The 21113-nt window shown below is 52.5% G+C and overlaps 1 protein-coding gene across 5 annotated transcripts in view; it reads right to left on the reverse strand.

Annotated features, from left to right (window-relative positions):
- Window positions 1-21113, reverse strand: part of ARNT2 (aryl hydrocarbon receptor nuclear translocator 2) — a 157317-nt gene that overhangs the window by 121344 nt on the left and 14860 nt on the right. Inside the window, exon 1 of one of the 5 annotated variants that reach the window (XM_041752489.1) lies at window positions 3629-3722. The exons of 3 other annotated variants lie outside the window; for them this stretch is intronic. The gene's annotated coding sequence lies outside the window, so the exon portion shown is untranslated. Of the gene's footprint in view, window positions 1-2007; window positions 2107-3628; window positions 3723-21113 lie in introns of those variants that run through there. One more of the 5 variants, XM_041752491.1, reaches the window with a different exon arrangement.

The raw sequence follows: 21113 nt of genomic DNA on the forward strand, positions 1-21113 counted from the left end.
GATCCCCGGTCTCCAGGAGCACACCCCAGGCTGAAGGCAGCACTAAACCGCTGAGCCACCCGGGCTGCCCGAGAAGAATGTTTTTTAAAGCAGACATTGCATGTGTGTGTGTATATGTGTGTGTGTGTAACCGTGGAGCAAAAACCCGTGTGTGCCTCAATCTACCAGCTACAAAATGGGCATCATAATGATAAGTATCTTATGAAGCTGTTTGGAAGATAAAAGAAGCTCATTTTCCTAAAGCCCCCAGGATGCTGCTCAGCATAGTGAGCTCAGCTGAATGCGGCCGAATTCAACACACACACACAGACGCTAACAAAACTTGCAATCATTTTCTCACTGTAAGAAACTATGTGACTTCCGTGATTTTAGCTCTTAGTGCTGGGCCACAAAAGGGGGTACAGACATATAAAAGGTCTTCCTTTTTTTTTAAAAGATTTTATTTATTCATGAAAGACACGGAGAGAGAAAGGCAGAGAGGTAGGCAGAGGAAGAAGCAGGCTCCAGGCAGGGAGTCTGATGTGGGACTCGATCCTGAGACCAAGGATCATGCCCTGAGCCAGGGGCAAGTGCTCAACCGCTGAGCCACCCAGGCATCCCATAAAAGGTCTTTCTAATTGCTGGGGAGCCCCCACTCACAGCACGTTCACCAAGTGATGCTGTTGCAAAGGGATGTGAAGGAGGGGAGCACAGACAAGGCTCTGCTCCCGGGCAGACCTTGCGCTTCCACCCTGCACAACACAGGGCCATTGTCCCACTGGCAGCCCAAGCACCACCGAAGGGAGGGAGGGGTCTGCAGACAGGCCCCACCTGTGTCCCCACACCCACCCTGCCCATGCCACCCCAGGACCTCACACAGGGGCACACGCATGAACCCCACCCCAAGCCCAACGTGGACACAGCCTGCTGAGAGCCTCCCTGAGCAGGTGCACAGGCATGGCCTCCACACTCCTGCAAGAGGAACATCCTGGACCCCAGTTCCCTGTGGCCACCCCAGAGGACCCTGGAAGGGGAAGTCACAGTCCTCACCCTGATTTTCCCATGCCATTGAGGGCTAACCACGCAGAGAAAGGAGAGGCGCCTACTGCAGCACAGAATCACGAGCGCATTCTAATGACAGGACATCGTGTAGCAAAATTTAAATCAATGTTAAAAACAGATGAGGGATTTGGGATTGTACCAGTGAAAGTCTGTCACACGGCGAACTCACTTGCTCCCCGTCTCATCCTGAGGCCTCCTGGCCCCCTGTGCAGCCCTCCATGGTCAGACCTATGGCCCTGTCAACCCACTAGAGAGCTGTCGTTGCAGGGTCACTTCCCTGCCCCCTCTCTGGAGGTGTCGCCCACCTACCGACCCACCTCTCTCCTGGGCTTCCAGGGTCCATGTTGGCCCCTCCCACTCACAGGCCCCACCTTCTTGGTCTCCCACCTTTGGCCTCCCTCCATGCCTCCCCAACTCTCCTCTCCCCAGGGCATCTCGTTCAGGAGCTTGGCCACAATCCCAGATGCAGCTATCAGGTCCTGCTGTTACTCCCTAATGGTCTCTCCATCTCTGGGTTCTGCTGCTGGCCTGCCTCAGGACCTCCTCCCTTGGCCTCCCCACATCTCCTGCCCCCCCATCCATTCTGAAAGAGGTCACATCCACTAAGGCCAGCTCTTGCTTCTATCCTCCAGTGGCTTCTCTTTGCTCTTGGCACAAATGTGCAGTTCCCTGCCATGATTAGCCCATTCCCATGTGGTCAGGCTGCTGTCCACCCCTCCAGCACAGCTCCTAAGATCCGGCCACACTGTTCTATCAGCTTCTTGAACACACCACATTCCCTCCACCTCGGGGCCTTTGCACATGCCGCATCATGGGGGAAGAGAGCTCTCTTTCCTCTCCACCAATCTAACTCCTAACAGTCGTTCAGTTCAGCTCAAACATTACTTTCCCAGGGAAGCCTGTCCCTGGCTGGTCCCTTCCACACCCAGGCTAGGTCTGGTACCCTGGGATTCATTCTTACCGTACCTGCACTGCTCCTGTGAAGCAAGGAAGGTGACAGCAGTCCAGGTGAAAGATGGCAGGGCCTGAGTGATGGAATCGCAAAGAGGGCATTCAGGAGGAAAGAGATGATGTCAATGCCTCAAAATACTCCATGTGTCATCGTCAGCACCCAGAAAGGGAAGATTCTAAAAAGCCTTGATCACCTGATCCTCCTACACTGAGACTGGATGGGGCAAAAAATTTCTGGAGGAGGAAGAAAAATATGGCTGGGTGGGTTGCATATTTACATCTGCCATGCCACACACCTGATATGTGGGGCTCTGCGGTCAAGTGCAGGCACACACGTTCACACCTCCCTCCATCCATTTATGCACGGGGTCATGCGCCAACTTGGGTTCTGGTCCTCGCTCTGGTGTCCCCGTGCGTGACTCTGTTTCTCTACCTATTCTGATGAAGAAATGGGATTAATCCTCCTTTTGCAGAGGCAGCTGTAAGCAAATGGGATCCTGTTTCAATTACAAACAGCATTTGCAAAGCTCTGGTTTCAAGCCAGGAGCTATGGTAGAAGTCAGGTAATCAAAAATGAAAAGAACCCCCTCCTGCCTCTGATGAAGACACAAAGCTGGGCAATTCCCTAGTGAGAGCCGCATGCTATGCTAAGAGATAGACACCATGTTGTGGGAATGACCAGGAGGATCCGAGAAGGCTTCCCGGAGGAGGCCACATCTGTGCCATCCTGGCAGTGCAAATGCATGGGGAGGAATGAAGCAGGATGTAAAAGGTGCCCTTATCCTAAACGTATTCCTTTGATCACTGCTGAGTTTCTGAGCAGACCCACCCAGTCTCCCCCTCGAGGGGTATGGCCCCCACCTGGTTCATGTCCAGTCACTGGAGCTTCCTTCAACTCCTACGAGACCTAGAATTATTCCCCCTCCTCAAACGCAGCCCTTATACATAGACCTCCGCCCTGGGTCCCAGGTCACAACCAACAGCAAATGCACAAACAGGCAGAAAGACCCCTCTCTTCAGCAGTCTGACTCCAAATGCAGATGCCCCCCCCACCCCCGTCCCCTCGGGAAGCACCATTTCCCGTTACACACTCGGGCAAAATGACCACCTGCCTTACGCAAAGTTGCAGAGAGGTTTTCGGTTCATTCTAACATCAGTACGAGCTGAGGGTTTTAAAAGCTTCGCCATAACGCAGAAAACATAGCTGGCTTCTGATGTAGCATCTAGCTCAAGACCATCTCACATTTCGAATGCAGACATATTGTGTAGGATGCCTCCGAGAGAGCACAGGCGGCGGAAAGCGTGGGGAGATGGGAGCGGGAGGGCATTCCAGATGCAAGGAACATGAGCAAGTGAGAGACATTTCGTCCCCCGCCCCCCACCACTATTTCATGGCACTCTCAATAAGAAAATTATCCCTTGATCTTCACATTGGGGAAAAAAAATTAATTACATGCAAACTTTCACAACACAACCACATGATGGTTTAATGATAATTCCAATAGATGAAACACCAGAAGGGTCTCTCTGAGGGTGGGGGTGGGAGGCAGCAAAGCAAAGCAAAACGCTCTCCCAACAGCCATCTCTCTCAGAACAATTCTTTTCACAGAAAGCACACCAAATATCACAGCCCTACCTTTTCAGAGGGATTAAACAAAGATCTTTCTTCCTTGTGACCAACACCTTCTTGGGAGAATCTGTTATCCGTGTAGAAGAAATGTCAGGAACCTCTGTGAGGAAATGAGCTGCATTTGTATTCTGCTCAGAAAATGTCATCACAGATCTGTTTACCTTACTGTGGACCATGATTCAGCCGTGACAACTGTCTTGCATACTGATCAATTTATTTGCAGCAAAATTTCTAACATTAACTGCTTAGGTTCTGAAAAACTAGGGACTTGAATTTCTGGTGCAACCACAGTATATGTGTGAAATGTCTGGATTATTATTAACACGTCTCAAGGGGAGATCAGAAAGGATTCCTCCTGACATGAGAGCAAGGGAGGGTTCCTTCCACTTCGGGAAGGAAGGCAGGGCGCACAGCTCCCAAAGGCCCTCCGTGGGGTGCGATTATTATAGCACAATGTACAGAAAAATTATCAGACTGAGAGCCAGGTCCTTGCTACATTTCAGGTCCTTGCAACGAGCCCTGTGTCCCCTGCTAGGCAGCCTCATCCAACAGGCAGGCTGGGCCTCTGCAGCAGGACGGGAGGTGCAGACACGGGAAAGGGCCGGGCCCTGCCTCCCCAAGCTGGTGCCCCCAGCCCAGCCACCGGGCATCTGGCTGTGAACCTGAGCCACTCCCAGCCGGCAGTGTTAGAGAACCGAATTAGTCCTAGGCAGCCCCCTGAGATACCCCCCACTTCTGCTAATGAGACCGGCAAGGCACAGCCCTGCTCCCCAGACTGACTTAGGCATGCATTGTGCCCTCTGGAACGTGGGCACTGCACCAGAGCCCACTGGGAGGTCCACACCCGTGTTTGTCACTAGACCACACGCCCATCCTGCTCCCTGAAGTCCCAGAGTCCCTGCTCTGCACTTTAGGAAGGTGGAAAACCCAGACTCAGCAAGGATACAGGCAAACAGTAATTCAAGCAGAAGGGTAGGGAGGTTACCATCAAGATTATGACTCTGGAACAAGGCCATGGAGTGGACCCAGGCCGCCCCTTGAGGGAGAGACGACAAACCACCTCCGTGGAGTGAACCATGGTGGGACACCCACCCACCATCTGTCTCAGGCTTTAGTCCAATCCGATGGCCAGAGGCCATCCCAGGAGAGTGGGTCTTGACAGCCATACAGAGGACAGGCCAGATGACCTGCCCGGAAGGGTCAGGGTCTGTCAGTGGACAGAAGAAGGGATTCCTGGGGGTCCTGGCTGAGATCCCAGGGTGGCCCACCGGGGCCTGGGTCTTGAGCACCAGAGCGAGGCACAGCAGGGCCGACCCCGCCAGAGAAAAGGCAGGCCTGGGGCTGCTGGTGGAGTATGCAGAGGGCTCTGACGTGCAGATGGGAACGAGATGGTGAAGAGTTCAGATCTGTGTGGAGGAGAGTCTGCCGACCAGCCCAGACTTGTCTTCTGAAGGAGTCCTTGAGGCAGGAAGGATGACAACATCCTGAATATGTGACAGACCTTCCCGGGTGAAAGGGAATAGGGCCGGTGTCTGACATAAAGAGAGCAGCTGGTACGTGATGGAATAGCCACAATGATAAAAATCACTCAGCCCATTAAATGTCACAACCCCAAGGAATAACGTTCCAGGAAAATGTGGAACAGGGCTCTGCCAGGGTCTGCCAGAGTTCTGCATCAGCCACGCTACCTGCCTCAAACTTATTATTTGGCCCTGGCTTCTGTGCAAATACCTGGGCCTTTGAAAGGACAGGGTCTGGAATCCCCCTGCAGGATCGTCCCCAGCACCCCTGCCCTTGTGTGTGACCCAGGACCACCCAATCACACAGGGCACCCTGGCATCGGCGCCCACGGCACACCACCATCAATGCTACAAACAAGGTGTGCTATGTGCTGCGCTTATCACTCAAGCCCAGGGATTCACTTCCAACTGTAAATGTGCATTCTAGATGAAGGGACCCGAACATCCTGTATGCACGATTTGTTCTGATTCTCCCAATCGGATGGTGTATAAATATAAGTGTATCGTTGCAGAAGTAAAATGTGTGATGCTGCACAGCCATATGGTGAAAGCTATAAATTTCACGTGCAAAATCAATTATTAAGAACTTTCAAATACTTAAATATATGAAAGGAAATGTGGAAATTACAAATACGGAGGGAACCCATGTGCTTGCCACCTGTCAATAGACTGTTCTATCCTCCTCGAACCAACATGTGTACAGACCCAGAAATAAAAATACAAAGGAGAATAAAGCAATTATCATATTGTAACACAGATCTTTGTGGAATTGTCTGGTGTTGGGGCATTCATGATGTTTAATAAACAACTATTACCATTTAAAAATATTTTAAAATTTATTACTGTTTAGGTTGTATATCTTTCAAGAAAAAGTCCCATTTGGAATCCTCATACCTTTGTAAGGATGACATGATCACCAACTTCGTCAACTATGCTACCTCCAAAATGCACACGGGGGCCTTCAGAATCAGACCCATCAAGGCAATCTACGGGTGCTCATGGTCAGCCCAGACACAATGGAAGATAAAGGGAGGAAACAAAGGTAAAGGACACATGGAGAACCACAACACAGCATCCCTCCATCAGACACCACCACAAATGGGTGTGGGTTTCACCCGACGGATAAGCTGCAGCGTGAGGAGTGCGGGACAGCCTGGCCATGGATAGAGCTGTACGGGGGTGGGGGGCGCGGGGGGGGGGGGACTGAGCCAGATGGCAGGCCGGTAACATGATGGCCCCGAAATGGTAATGACACAGTAATGACACGTTTTTGTGGAAAGGCCAGATCTTCATTGTGGCTATTCCATCATGACGATCCTCAGCTGCAGCCTTGTCACCCCTAAGTGCACCTGATTGGCCTCCATGCACCTCTGGTGTGTGTGCACACAGTCCCTCGTGTTTGTGGGTCTTCGAGCAAACCCACGAAAGAGGGGGCACAGCTCACACCTACATAGGACTCTCCTCTCCCACTCAGCACTCTCTATAACCTTGAAGTTGTGAAAACTCAGAGTACAATACCCACAGGATCAGGGCACAGTGCAGGGGATTTCACAGAAAGTAAGTGAGCAGACCCAGGACGCTGGGCTCCCTGGGCAGCACTCCAGGGGCTCTGAATGCAGAGCTGGGGAGCAGAACAGACCCCCCCCCCGGTGAAATGTGTGAAATTTGGGCCTCCTGCAGCCCATCCCAGGGAGAGGAGATGGGGTGAGGGTGGGAGGGGAGGGCAGGAAAGAGGAGGGGTGGGAGAGCAAGGAAGAAGAGGGGTGGGAATGAGGGCAGGGGAGGGGATAGGGTGTGGAGGGAGGGGAGGGGAGGGAAGGGGTAGGACAGGGCAGGGAAGGAGAGCAATGGGAAGGAGGGCAGGGAAGAGGAGGGGTGAGGGAGGGCATGGCAGAGCAGGGGAAGGGGAGGGGTGGGGACAGCAGGGAAGAGAAGGGCAGGGGAGGGGAAGAGGGATGAGAAAGGGTAGGGAAGGAGAGGAGGGCAGGGGAGGGAAAGGATGCGAGAGGGCAGGGAGAGGAGGGCAAGGGAGGAGAGGGCAGGGGGCCACCCCAAGAGCGGGCATCTCCTGAACCCCACGAGGCTGCCAGGTGCCGGCAGGCTCAGTGCTCACAGCAAGGCTTCCCAGGATAATGTGATAACACTTATTATTCCCTGATAGAGTGCCAGAAATGTACCCAGTGAACCATCTGAATTACTTGGGAAAGTGCATAGATGCAGCGATGAGGTGACACCCCAGGAAGGAAATACAGGGAATTAGTTCCTCGAGGTGCAGGAGCCACACTGCCGCAGGGACACAGGGTCACAGTGGCCACAAGAATACACATGTCCCTTTAGGGAGCAACTCTGCCTCTCTGCACCATCTCGGCTCCTTGGCCTGGGGAGTGGGGGGGGGGGGGGGCGTGAGGGGACAGGGACCGGAGGCTCCGTCCCCTCCACAGAGGGGCCAGATGCTCTACCCAGTGTCATGTAGACTCCAGCTGGAGGTGAAAGCCTCGTGGGGCCCCTCTTGTGTCACCCAGTCCATGTCCACCAGAAGCAGCCCTCACTGAGAACCAGGTGCAGGCCAGGCCCCGACATACAGGAGGACAGATGGAGCCCAGGGCGGTCAAGGACCAGAGCTTAGTGGGAAGTGGCACCTGCAGCCTGGTCCACCCCATCCAGGGGTGGGGGCAGGAGCAGATGTGGATGGGCCACAGGCTCCGGGGGCCGCAGTGAGCCAAGCCAGCAAAGGCAGCCACACGTCCATCTCTTAAGTATTGAGGTCTCGTCCACCGTCGCCCAGGCAGGGATGCATCTGGAGGAGGGTGGCACAAATATTAAACCAGACAGCAGTCTCCATGAAGGACTGTGGCCAGCCACGACAAGGGGGCCAGGTCTCTGGTGCCAAGACCCACCTAATGCGGGAGCCAATGCAGCCCCAGCCGGGACACCACATGGCTAATAATCTGGGGGCATTGGGATGACCTGGGAAAACCACTGGCTGATCTAGGTTCCCCAACATGCCCAGTGACCAAGACCTCCTACACGGTCCACCCAACCCTGAGGGAGGCGGCACTGTGATGTGGACACAGGGGTGGACATGGGCAAAGCTAGATCCCGTGCTTACAATCCGCCGCTTGACACGTCACTGTTCCCAGAGGAGAGAAGCTCCCCGAGGGCAGGGCACCATCTGCTCACAGGTCTCGTGGCGCCACTACACCCTTCAGGAATGGCCACGTTTCCCCTGTCACCATGTGGGGGATCAACAGGGTCCCCAGAACAGTGCTCAGATCGCCGGTTCTACACCAGTGAGCTCCACCCACCTGCTACAGACCACATGCTTGCAGCCCCCAAATTCCTATGTCCACAGTCAACACCAATGGAAGGGGATTAGGAGGTGATTAGGTCACCAGAGAGGAGCCCTCACTGGCATTAGTGCAATGCTAAGTAGAGACAGGAGTGCTCACTTCTCCTTTCCCTGCCCCCTGCCAGGCAAGGACACAGCAAGAAACCATCTACCTGCAAACCCTCACCAGACACAACAGCTGGCACCTTGACCTCAGATTTCCAGCCTCCAGCACTGTCAGAAATAAGTGTTTGCTGGTGAAGCTACCCCCGCCCCCACGTCTGTGGCATTCTTTTACAGGGGCCTGAGCAGACCAAGATGCCACCAGCGCCCTGAGTCCTCAAGAAACAGAGTGCCTGCTGGTAAGACAGTGCAACTTCACGCAGCTGGCTCAGCCTTGGCTGGACATGGCGTCCTCAGGTTAATGGGAGGGAAGCTCTAAACTGGGGTGGGGAGGTAGGGGGGTGCAGAGCAAGGACAGGGGAGGCCAGACGAAGGGAAAAGACACAGTGCAGCCCGGGGAGGTTGCTGTAGTTGGATGGAGATCGTGTGTTCGCTGTTGCACATATGCGGAGCACCAGAGCGGGGATGTGTGGGCATCCAATGCATGCTTTTTACATGAATGAATGAATAAGTGAATGAATGAATTTTACTCCATGTCTGGGTGTACATGCCAGGCACATGCCAGGTTCTTAATTATTCAGATAAAATTCAGTACCAAATGACCAGTGGCAGTTTCAACATGGTCTCTAGAGCCCAAACACCACCCACGTCTGACCCAGGAATGGCCTGGGGTAGAGGACATCCATATGGAGGGAGAGAGGAGAGGCCCAGGCCCCTAAGACAGGGTTGCGGGAGGGGTTATACGATCACAGATGTGCACAGCAGGTGCATCCCAGGGCAAAAGGCAGCCAGTGCACAGGACCACGAGGCCTCAGCTCAGCCACACTGGGTCCTGACCCAAGAGCATCTCCTCTCAGACCAGGTTCCTATGCCTTGAATCCTGGAGCCTAAGGATTCTTAACAATGACAACCAAACCTAAAGGAGCAAGTGCTCCAGAGAAGGTGAGAACCCCCAGGGAGAGCTGGAGGCTGGGGAGGCAGATGGGGCATCCTAGATGAGTAGCTTCCTGGTAAATGCAGGATGGAGCCTGGCAGAGGGCCAGGGGGTTTGTGGCTGGGCGGCAGGAGGGCATACTTGTGTGTGTGGACACTCAGGGACTGGGGGCTCCCTGGATACTGGGCCTCAGCAAGTGTGGGGCATCCAGCTGCAGGTGAGCACAGACAGCTGCACAGACCCAGTGGTCCAGGGGCCTCACCACAGAGTCAAGAGTCCAGCTGCTGCCTCACAGGGGCATGCCTTGGAAAGAACAAAGGAGAAGGTGCCCTTGGGCTGCCACACTTCCACCTGACCATCCCCTCCATATACTCCCCTTGCACTCAATACTCACGGAAAATTCATGAAACATCCTGGTGAAGGCCATACATTTTACATTTCTTCACCCTCGCTTGTGGTTTCATCCCCTAAATCCCATCCCACTTCTGCCACGTCCTCTACTCCTTCCCCACTCCTCCCAATCCCCAAGCGCCTCTGCCCCTGCTCCACCCACCACTGGGCAGTTCTCCCCAGATCCCTCACTCCACCCTCACCTCCTCGTCCACGGAGCAGCCCCTGTGACACATCTGTGCACCACCTCTCCCAACAGGGAACTTTGTGACACACACCCTCAGCCCGGCTCTCTCTCTCTGAGGCCCCACAGTCCTGGGTTTGACTCTCTGGACTCGGCTAACCCTCTAGACTCAAACGCCACTGGCCTCTACCTGGACATGAGTACCAGGGAGCTTGGGCCCTCAGGAAAGGTAACCTTGCTCCTCTCCAGCCCACGGACACCCAGGTACACGGCCCCCCTCCCGCCCCCCGTAGAGATCCATAAAACCCAACAGGCCCTTCCCATTCTTGAAATACAATTCCTTCCATAAAAATGCCTCCCTTGCAAAGGAAAGAAAATAACTGTGAATACATCCCTTGTTTACACAACACACCAATTAAGGAAATCACATATCCTTGCATAGATACAACATCCCCTTCCAAACGTTCTATGAAACAAAGTAGCTTTCTCGTTGAATATATTCCTTGATGAACGTATTCATCCATCATTTGACAAATACATTTTGTGTTCAATTTTAAACAGTGAATTACTCTCTAACTATAAAATATACAAAATAGTAAAAATGTTTGCATGCAAGCACTGGAATCTGTCTTCTGTTCTGTGCTCTCTGGTGCTACAGACCAAACAGGATTTGTCCTCAATGGCCCGATCTCTGCCTGGGACCCAATACTTGAAGAGAACAGTGGGCAGGCTCCTGGAGGAGACTGCTGGGCTCCCCACTCCCCTGGAAAGCCTGGGCTGCAGAAGCCCTCAAGGATCACGGACAGACCCTTCCGCTACGAAAGACCAGGGCTCCCAGAGCTCACAGGAACATCCTTGTGTGTCTCAGAGGCCCCAGCCCCAGCAGAAAGTCCCCTCAGTCTGGACCATTGGTGCCAGAGGTCAGAACATGTCCTATGAGTATCAGGTAGTGGATATCCTAGGCTTCAGAGGCCACAGGATCTCTATGGCAACTACTCACCTGTGCGGCTCTTACCCGCAAGTACACAGATGCTGTGTATGTGAGTTGGTCTGGCTGTGTGCCAGTTTATGAACGCTGAAATTAGAATTTCATACAATTTTCACATCACGAGATATTATTCCTTTATGTGCCCCCAGTCATTTAGAAACGTAAAAATACTTCTTAGCTAGTGGGACACAGAAAAATAGGAGGCAGGCCAGATGCAGCTGATTAGACATAATTGCCCACCTCTGGCCTGAGCAAATAAGCCCAGGTGTCTGGCCCAAGAAGAACCCCGGGGAAATGAGTTTAGCGCAGCTGACTGGCGGACAAGGCACTGCCCTCCCACGGTGCCTGAGCTGCAGTGAGCATCAGGTGGACGTGCGAATCTTTCATCCCGGCCCATGCCTTGCAGAAGCACAGCTGTGTGGGAAACCCATACCGCATTTCTACCTATTTAGAAAAAAAAAACAAAAAACCATTCTTCTAGGCTGAGCTCCCAAGAGAGAACAACCTGGTTCTGCACCAAGCCAGAGCCTTCCCAGGTTTTTGGTCAGTCCCATCGAGCCACAGAGGCTGCCATGCCAGACTTGTCTGGGAGGCAGAAGCCCCAGGCACAGAGATGCAGCAGCCAGTCCCTTCTACTGCTGGGCCTTCTGCCAGGCGCCACTCCCCCAGAGGCCACCCAAGCAGGTCCAGCACAGGGTGAGAGACGGCTCCGCTGCTGGGTGATCTCTGAAGAAGACCTACAGATGCAAAGCCTGCCCCCAGGGACATAGACAGAGACCACGTGGCCAGCAGGAGCCACCGTCAACCGTGCTGATGAGAGCAAAGGCAAATGCAAGAAGGCTGCACGGACCCACAGAAGCAGCTGGAAGAGCAGAAGCACAGCTAGGAGGCTGGACAGGACACAGAGACGGGCCCTGCTGCAAGAAGCAGGAGTCTGCTCGCCAGGAGGCCCCACAGAAAAAGAAGCACAGAGGGAGGACATGGAGGAGCAAACATTGGGGGGAGACTGGCCTGTAGGAAGCACGTCCAAGCTGCCCTGTGTGTTCCCACCACACCCCCACTATACACGTCCCCAGGCCAGGCTCAGGGAGGATGTTCAGGCCAGCTGGTGTCAGAGACCAGCACAGGCTTGGGGTCAGGGTCCTGAAAGGCAGCTCACCACTGCTGCAGAAGGAGCAAAGGGATTCCAGTGGGAAGAGGGCAGCTTGCCCTGGCGGTGGGCCGGGAGGGGGCCGGTGCTGGCCCTGCATCACGGGACCTGGGTAAGAAGAGCAAGGCCATGCATACTGCGTCCACGGTCCCAGTGCTCCTGGCCAGCCACATGCGCAAAGAGCCCAAGCCTCCAGAAGACCGTGTAGAGAAGGTGAAGGGCCTGCTCATATCACGCCCAAGGCTGCTCAGCTTGCAAGGACAATTCAGGGCATGGGGTTCTGGTTTTATTGGGGAGGGCTGTTGGTGGCAGGTGACTGGTTTGCTTTTCTATAGAAAAATCCCTGTGTTGGTTTCCTGGACTGATGCCCTGTGCCCTGTGGGAGGATGAGGACACCACCTGCTGGGGAAGGATATGAAGACGGTGGGCAAACCCCCCAGGACATGGTCTGGGGAGGGAGGATGTGTGATCCGTCACTGTGCATGCACCACCAAGACAGGGCTCAGCAGAGGCAGGCAGGTGCAGACGGATCATGGGTGAGCCGAGGAAGAGGAGCAGTCTTCCCCTGGCCCATACTGGCCATGGGCCTGGGCAGGCTGCCTGATCACCTTCTCGGTTCGGTGGCTTGTGGGGACAGGGGCTCATGGCCCTCCATGCCCACAGTCCCAATTCCGGTTATTTCTCTGTGTCACTAAAGCAAAAGGGCAGAGAAAAACTCCAAGGTCACAACGAATACCCTTGAAGGACCAGGCGATCCCAGCCTTGAAAACCAGGACAGAGCCTGAAGCTACTGACACACCAAAGTGGGGCTACGCAGCCCGCACTCTCCGGGCTCTGCCTCCTTGGGGGCTGTCGTCCTTGTGGACTGGCTCTGTGATATCCTGAGAAGGAACACATCCAGTGAGCTTCCAGGATAGGAAGGGCTCTCACCTGGCGGCTCTGCTATGGACTACACGGCCCAGTTGATCACACACACGATACATGGCTATCTGTGCAGTTTCCCACAGGGCTATCTGAGATTGGGAGTCCTGAAAAGAGCAGCCAGACATGCCCAGGGGGCAGGGACGAGGAGAGGCTGGCTGGGCCCAGGGAGGGGGGAATCAGAGAGATCTCTGAGCCTGGACAGAGAACACGCAGCCACAAGGCTCATCCCACTGCTGTTAGCAGGTGCCAGGGAAGCCCTGGGGGGGTCCCTGGAACAGTGGCTTTCATCACTTCGAGGAGGAGCCCCGAAGTGCCAAGAGAAGGCAAGGCCCTGAAGATGGTTGCAGGGGGCTGGAGGGCAAGAGCAGGCACATCCCTCCCCAGGTGGCCCTGAGGTTACTTTCTCAGTGTGGCTGTGATATCCTGTGGGTGTGACTGCAAGGGGGGAGGGACATGGAGAATAAGGAGATGGTGTCAGCGGCGCCAGAGAGTCTCTGCTGCTTCCAGCACTGAAGGGTGGTCATGACTCCAGAGATGAGGAGAAAGATCTGGCAAGCCCTGATTGGACAGCGGCCCTGTCACGAATCTCACCTGAGCAGAGGCAGGCCCACAGCACCCCTTTGGTCTGAAAAGCTGCACCAGTCAAGTTAATTTCCTCTACTTTCTATCCAAAAAGAATGCCCAGAATGTAGAATAGGCACTCTGAGAAGTAATCTCCCAGTGACGTAAACCAATAAAAGTAAATCTTACATCTTTTCCAATCTACTTCCTGGCGTGAAGTATGTGACCAATAAATCCTGAGGATGCAGGTCATCACATGTGGAGACATGATTGTCGTCTGGATCCAAAGACTGGACATGGCTGCAAGCAGGTGACACAGAGTGAAAGTCATCCTTGTCTGTAAAGAGATGTCTGCTTGTGATCAACAGTTCTCTGCTTCCTCCTGAATCCTCTACCTTTCTCTTCCAGGAGAGAATAGAGCTCATGCCTATTCAGTTGAAAACGTCTGCTGTGTACACACACGTGGTGGGGAGCTGGGACATGGAGGAGCATCCCAGCTCCTGCCTTGCTCACCTGTGAAGCTGGGTGAGTCACAATCTGACTCTGTCCATCAGTAACTTATGCGTCCCACATACTCCTGCTGCATGAGATCATGTCCCAGAAACTGTTAGTGGGTCAAATGGCAATGCACACTGAGTACCGACTGCTACACTGCTCGGCAACTTCCCTCGAACACCTCAGGTCTACGTGCAGACGTGCTCAGGGTAAATAAATGCACAGCACTGCCTCCTGCGGGGTTGCAGAAAGGCGCCCGGATCTTCACCCCCTGGCCCACAATGATGCTCCACCCAGTCACCAACAAGTACAAGTGTTACTGTACAGGTGTTACCCTAAGTGCACAGGTACATGGAGCAGACAGAGACTGCCCCCCATTGTCAGGAGGGGCTAGGGGCAAACAGGCAGGAAAGAGAAGAGCTGCACACAGACTGCGACCCCTCAGAGGTCAGATTCAAGAAGAGAGAGAATTGTCAGGGAAGCAGATTCTGAAGAGTCGCAGAGAACTTTCCAAGAGCTGAGACTGTCTAAATGGGAAAAAAGTGTCTTCTCAGTTTCGTGCATGTCCAAGCATGCACCAAGCAAGCCCTGGATGACTATCAGGCCATGGCTTTATCATGGGGACTCCTATTGTGGCTACAGGGTTAAGACAAACAACCCATACCATCCTAAGGTATATGACCTTCACCTACTTGGCATAACGTTCTACAGCTTTCAGTTAGCCTCGGTCTCTACATTGACGCTGAACTTAGCTTCTCCTCCTCAAACCATGCGGTGAGCTGTCTCCCATTTGCTCCATCAGCAGAAGTTGCCTCTCTTAAATTCTGAGGCTCGAAACTCCCTGCCTGCCTTCCATGAAGGATTTCTGGGCACCTGTTTTGTATCAGGTACCATACCAGGCACTGTACTCAAGCTCAAAATTGAGTGGGACGGTCCAATACAGAATCAATGTGTGCTGTGAACCAAAAAATAGTAATTTTAAAATGTGTCTTAGAAGACACGTAGTCGAGGCACCTGGATGGCTCAGTGGTTGAGCCTCTGCCTTTGGCTCAGGTCACAATCCCGAGATCCCTACATCAGGCTCCCTGCAAGGAGCCTGCTTCTCCATCTGCCTATGCCTCGGCCTCTCTCTGTGTGTCTCTCATGAATAAATAAAATCTTAAACAATTAAAGAAAAAGAAGAAGACATGTAGCCAAGGGACACAAAGCATAGGTGCCCACGTTTAGCAGAAGGATCCCCAAGTGCTGAGCTTGACCTCACAGGTCAGCCATATCCCCCAAGACTCCCCTCCCTGATGGTGGTCTCTTCTTGCCTTTTCTGCTTGGGTTTATGATCTTATGGCCCCAAACATGGGTTGCTACAATAACATCCAACAAGATAACTTTATGCTGGCCCTATAAATTGAATGGCGATCCCCTCCCCCCAGATTCATATGTCAAGGCCCTAACTCCTAGCATGATGGCATGTGGAGGCAGAGCCCCCAGGACATGGCTAGGTTTAGATGAGGTCTTGAGGGTGAGGCCTCGTGCTGGGATTAGTGTCTCTAGGAGAAGAGGCAACAGCAGAGAACCTGCTTCCCCCTCCCACCCGTGCAGACACAGCGAGGTGGCTGTCACATGCCAGGAGAGGGGATCTCATCAGGAACCAGATCAGCCCACATCTCGATCCTGCACATCCCAGACTCTAAACTGAAAAAAAGAACTTTTGTCATTTAAGCTATCTAGTCTCCCACACTTTGTCATGGCGGCCTGGGGTTGATTAACACCATTGGTCAATGGCGCCCAGTCATAAAGAATGTTTTCGATTTGGGAAACATGTTCCTCTACACAAGATAACTTAACCTGGTCAAGAGCAATCAAACATTCTTTCCTTTTCACAGACCCCAAGGGAGAAGAGCCATGAGACTGGTGACCATGACCTAGCATCAACCACGCCCTCCCTTCTGCTAGCCCTGACCACTCCAGGAAGCCTTGGAGGCCTTTGAGAAGTTCGACTTTGCTGGGATGGACAGAAGGTCAAGAAAGACTGAATTCTGTGGGCAGCTGGGGCTGCCTTCTATCCTACAAAGACAGCACCCTAAAGCCAACTCTGCTCCTCTAGCTATGCTCAAAGTAGATAGTACGGGGACAGGCAGGGCCCAGGTATGGCTGAGGGGCCACCAGTACCCCACACCTACGTACAGAATCCACATCAACCTCAACGATCTTCTACCCTGGCCACAGAAGGAGCACAGCCAGCATCACATGTTCACATGACCACCTCTTCTGTATCCACGGACTGATATACAGTGCTCTCCTCTCTCCTAAATGTCCTCTTCTAGAAGTACTTAATTCACTTGAGCCTTGTGGATAGACTTGGGGACCTGAAATAGGGACCACAAACAAACTCCCCCCCTCCAGGTCATCCCATAGAAATGCCAATGAAATAGCCAACTTTACTGAGAGGGTGGGAAAAAACATGCCCATCAGGACTCCACGTGCACACGGCCACTTTGGGGTCCCAGGAGTGGAAGCCTGCCACACCTGAGCAAGTCAAAGACAGGAGCTACTCAGAGTCCTATAGAGGCCCCGCACTCCGTTGGTCTTCTCTGTCTTTGCTATGGTCTGTTTGCACTACGCTTGGTTTAGGTGTGCATTTCTTCTGGTTTATCCCTGCCACCTCTGACCAGAGCTCTACCATGGGCACAGAATGGGAGGTCTCCCCACCGTCTCGCCCCCCCCGCCCCGGCCACGTGCTCTTGCATCCTCTCTGTGCTAAATGCTCTATAATTTTTTCCATTCCATTTTCTAATTCATTAATTCCCCATTCATCTGTGTTTAGTGCTATTAAATCTGCCCATGGATCTCCTGATTTTGTTTATTTTTCAATGCTATCATTTCCTGACAGCCCACTTGGATTTAACAGCAGCTGGCCAGTTGGCTGCCTTCAAGTGGCTCCTGAGGACCCGGAGAAGGAGCATCTCATGAGGATCTACAACCGATTTAAGATCTGAGGCCTCCTTTCCAGTTCTCCTGAGCTCTAGAAGGCCCAGATACCTGAGGGAAAAGGTGCATCTTCCCCAGGAAAAATGAGATGAAATGTTCTAACAACCAAGCTGCAAGGGAGGAAGCAGATTGAATTTGATGAGAAAAAATAATGCAGTAAGATGGGGTATCACGAGAAATTTCTATCAGTTATATAAACATCGTTTCATGCATTAAGGTTCAAAATCAGTAAATTAAGGCTTAAAATGGCCTTCTTATATGTTTTGACATTAATTTCCTTTTTACTGATTTTAAAATTTTGACCATGGCTTTCTTTGTCTCTGCATGAGCCCGAAAGAGCATAGCCAATCCTTTTATTTTCAAACATTTGAATCACTTTTTTCAGGTTGTAAATAGTAGTATGTGATGGTATAGTTTGGAAATCTATTGTTCTACTTAATTAAGAGAATCTTAATGCTTCTTTGAAAAGCCACCATTTCCCAGGCAGAGATGACACACTGAACTCCTGCCCCATCTCTCTCCTTATCCTGACACCCTGTCAATGATAGTGAGGATATTCCAGTCCTGGATGCCAACAAACTGGCAGTTTCTCTGGGGAAAGAAACGAGAGGTTTAGTTTCTAAAGAAATTTAAATCTCTCCAAAGCGATCAAGGAGTTGGGGAATGGGAGAAGAGATGGAGGACCATTGTGAGAAGTCTACATCCAATAAACAATTTCTAGAAAGAGAGAATAAAGGATTTATTTAAAAAGAAAAAAGTATTCAGGGACACCTGGGTGGCTCAGTGGTTGAGCGTCTGCCTTCGGCTCAGGTTGTGATCCCGGAATTCTGGGATTGAGTCCTGCATCAGGCTCCCTACAGGGAGCCTATTTCTCCCTCTGCTTCTCTCTGTGTCTCATGAATAAATAAATAAAATCTTTTAAAAAATTAAAAAAGTATTCAGCCCTGAAAGCCAGAAAGGGCCCACTGAATACCCAGGATGGTAAATGAAACAAATCCCCACACCAAGGACCAAACCTTCATTTTATAGATGAGAAAAACCCAAAGAGAAAAAAAGCAGAGTGCCCAAGAGCACAGGGGAGCCAGCTCCAGGACGGGGACACGGTTCTCCTCCTACACCCTCATGCTGCCCAGTGCCCCGTCCCAGGACAGCCTGCTCATCCACCCACCACCTTCCTCCTAAAGCCACCCAGAAGCGCCAGGGTGAGGCATCAGAACAGCCTCACCACTCCCCAGCTGTGAAATGGGGCTAACCCCAACTACTGGGAAGACCCAATGGTTCATGGATCCAGAGCCAGGTGAGTTAGTTAGCAGTGGGCATGGTCCTGGCTCAGCCACCTTTGTGGACCTCAGGGTGTCCAGGAACCAAGGGCAGCAGCAGCAGCTGGGGACGGCTCTGAAATACAAATGTCACCTCCCTCAATCCTGGCCTCCTGACAGAGCCTCAGAGCGGGGGGCAGAGGGGCAGCTCGCTGGTCAAGAAGCCTGCCCTGCGGTGACCATGATGTTGAGACAGGGGAAGCAGGAGCCAAGTCACTACTTGTGTGGCTGCGCCACCTAGTGGGAGACAGGCCTAACAGACCTGCACCTGCAGGGAGCGTCCCCAGCGCCAACTCCTCCCGCCCAAGGCCCTCTGGCCCTCCAACCCTCCTGCCAGCCGCCTCCAACAGACCGTCCAGACACAAAGGACAGTCTGCGTTGTCTTTTCTAACACTGTGTCCCCAGCACCTAAGCACCATGACTGAAAATGGGCAGACAGGTGACAAACTTGTTGAATGGATAAAGACAAAAAGGCACAATTCCTAACTTCTAACTTGTCCACAAGATATACAAACTGGCCCCATTGGGCCAGTTAAACAGGTAGGAGATGGGGGCACCAAGCCACCACCTGCACAGGCAGGTTCCAGGTGCAGTCTGGGCACCCTTTTGGGTGGTCTGCCTGGAGCCTGGAAGGGGTGGGAGGCAGGGCATCACAGGTCTGAATTCTGGGGCAAGACCAGGATGGAAAATAGTAGGAGGGGCAGGGTGAGGAGGAGGACACAGCCAAGCCCCCCAGCAGTGTGTGGGGGGAGTGCTGGCTGTGAGGATTGGGGACACCAGGGGCAGGGGCAGCACCAGCAATGAGACAGGGAGGAGGAGCTGCATGCATACAAGAGCCCCCAACAACCCCAGCATGCCCAGGGGAGATGGGGGCTTACTGTTTCCTAAGAGCCCCCTTCTTCCATAAGCACACCTAGTTGTGTCCCCGCCTAGTCCTTCCTGTATGGCTGGAAAGATGCTCCTCCCTTCCAGACCCTTGTCGTGCTCCACAGCACCATGGCTCCAAGAGAAGCAGAACTGGTGAGAGGTGGCACCATGTGCCCAGTGTTTATCCTGTGCCAGGCATCACCCTGAACACCATGAAATATAACCCTCTCGTCCTTAACACAAACCAATGAGGCACCCCATTTTACATGTCAAGGAGCGGCAGCAATGGGACAGCACCAGTGGGCCAGGTCCACCCAGCCTGCCTACATCCAGCACAAGGTGGCACCTTGCTCACTCCCAACCTGGAGCACACAGAACAGGCCCCCCTGCACCCATAAGGGAGCTGTGTCGTTTCACAGATGGGTAAACAGAGGCCCTCATCTTCTGTAGTGCCTCCTAGCAGACGGCACTCACATCAGCCCCGAGCACAGAGCAGAGGCCTCAGAGTTCTGACACATCTGCCCAGCAAGGTGAGCCACCATAACCTCGGGGATGGTCCCAACATCTCCACCCTCACTGGCTCCTGGGTCTCTGATCAGAGAGAAGGGTGGGGTGGGACATGTGGAAGGGGGAGGAGGTAGAGAAGGAGGAGGAAGATGAAGGAGAAAGAAAGAGGCGAGGTGGGAAGAAGGAGGAGGGAGGGATTCTCAAACTTTGGAAAACACAGCAAGTCTGCAGGCAAATCACACACAAAAAATAATTTTTTTTAAGTCACTAGATCTTTCTTTATAAAATCACAGCAAAACACCAACTTGCTTTTAAGTGAAACCTAGAAGGAGCAAATTAACTTCCTTAACATAAATGAAAATACACATCTAAGCCAGGATGTGCACCAGCAACAAGGAGCAGGACAAATCACATGCTAATTACTGTCTGAATGAAGATCTAGTTGTTAATTGCAGCGTGTTTCAGGCATTTCCACATGAGCAACTCACCTGAAAAGCTTTTCAATTTGTATGTCGGGAAAGTTGGTAATTAAACACTTCAAATCCCTATTGACTTTATTAGAGATATGATAATCCCTACACAGTTAGATTATAATTATTTTATTTGTCAAATGAAGTTGATATTTAGTTTAGGAAAGTATTAGCCTCACAGCCTTTTTTAAAACTCTCCTGGGACCTGTACTCGACAAGGAGTGTCTGGAGCTGCCCATAAATGGCTGCAGAATCCTGAGAAGGCTCACCAGGCGTGCAAGGAATGGCATCTACAACCACTGATGCCCTTCCTCGGCCTTGTCTTCTCAGGACCCTGACTTCGTCCACTCAGAGACTGGCCCCCCTTTCTGAGTGACAATTGCTAAAAGCAGTCTTGTGATACAATGTCACTTTGGTAATGTCTCTGATAAAGAATTTAAAAAGTGCAGGAGCCTGGGTGGCTCAGCAGTTGAGCGTCCGCCTTTGGCTCAGGGCGTGATCCTGGTGTTCCAGGATCAGATTCTGCATCAGGCTCCTGCAGGTAGCCTGCTTCTCCTTCCTCTGCCTGTGTCTCTGCCTCTCTCTGTGTCTCTCACGAATAAATAAATAAAATCTTAAAAAAAAAAAATTAAAAAACTGCAACCCCAATGCAACCATGAGACAACACCAAACAAAACCAAATTGAGGGATAGTTTACAAAATGATTGGCCTATACTTAGCCACAATGTTAAGGCCATAAAAGAAAA

The sequence above is a fragment of the Vulpes lagopus genome, chromosome 4 (genome assembly GCF_018345385.1).
Source record: "Vulpes lagopus strain Blue_001 chromosome 4, ASM1834538v1, whole genome shotgun sequence".
NCBI classification, from domain to species: Eukaryota; Metazoa; Chordata; class Mammalia; order Carnivora; family Canidae; genus Vulpes; species Vulpes lagopus.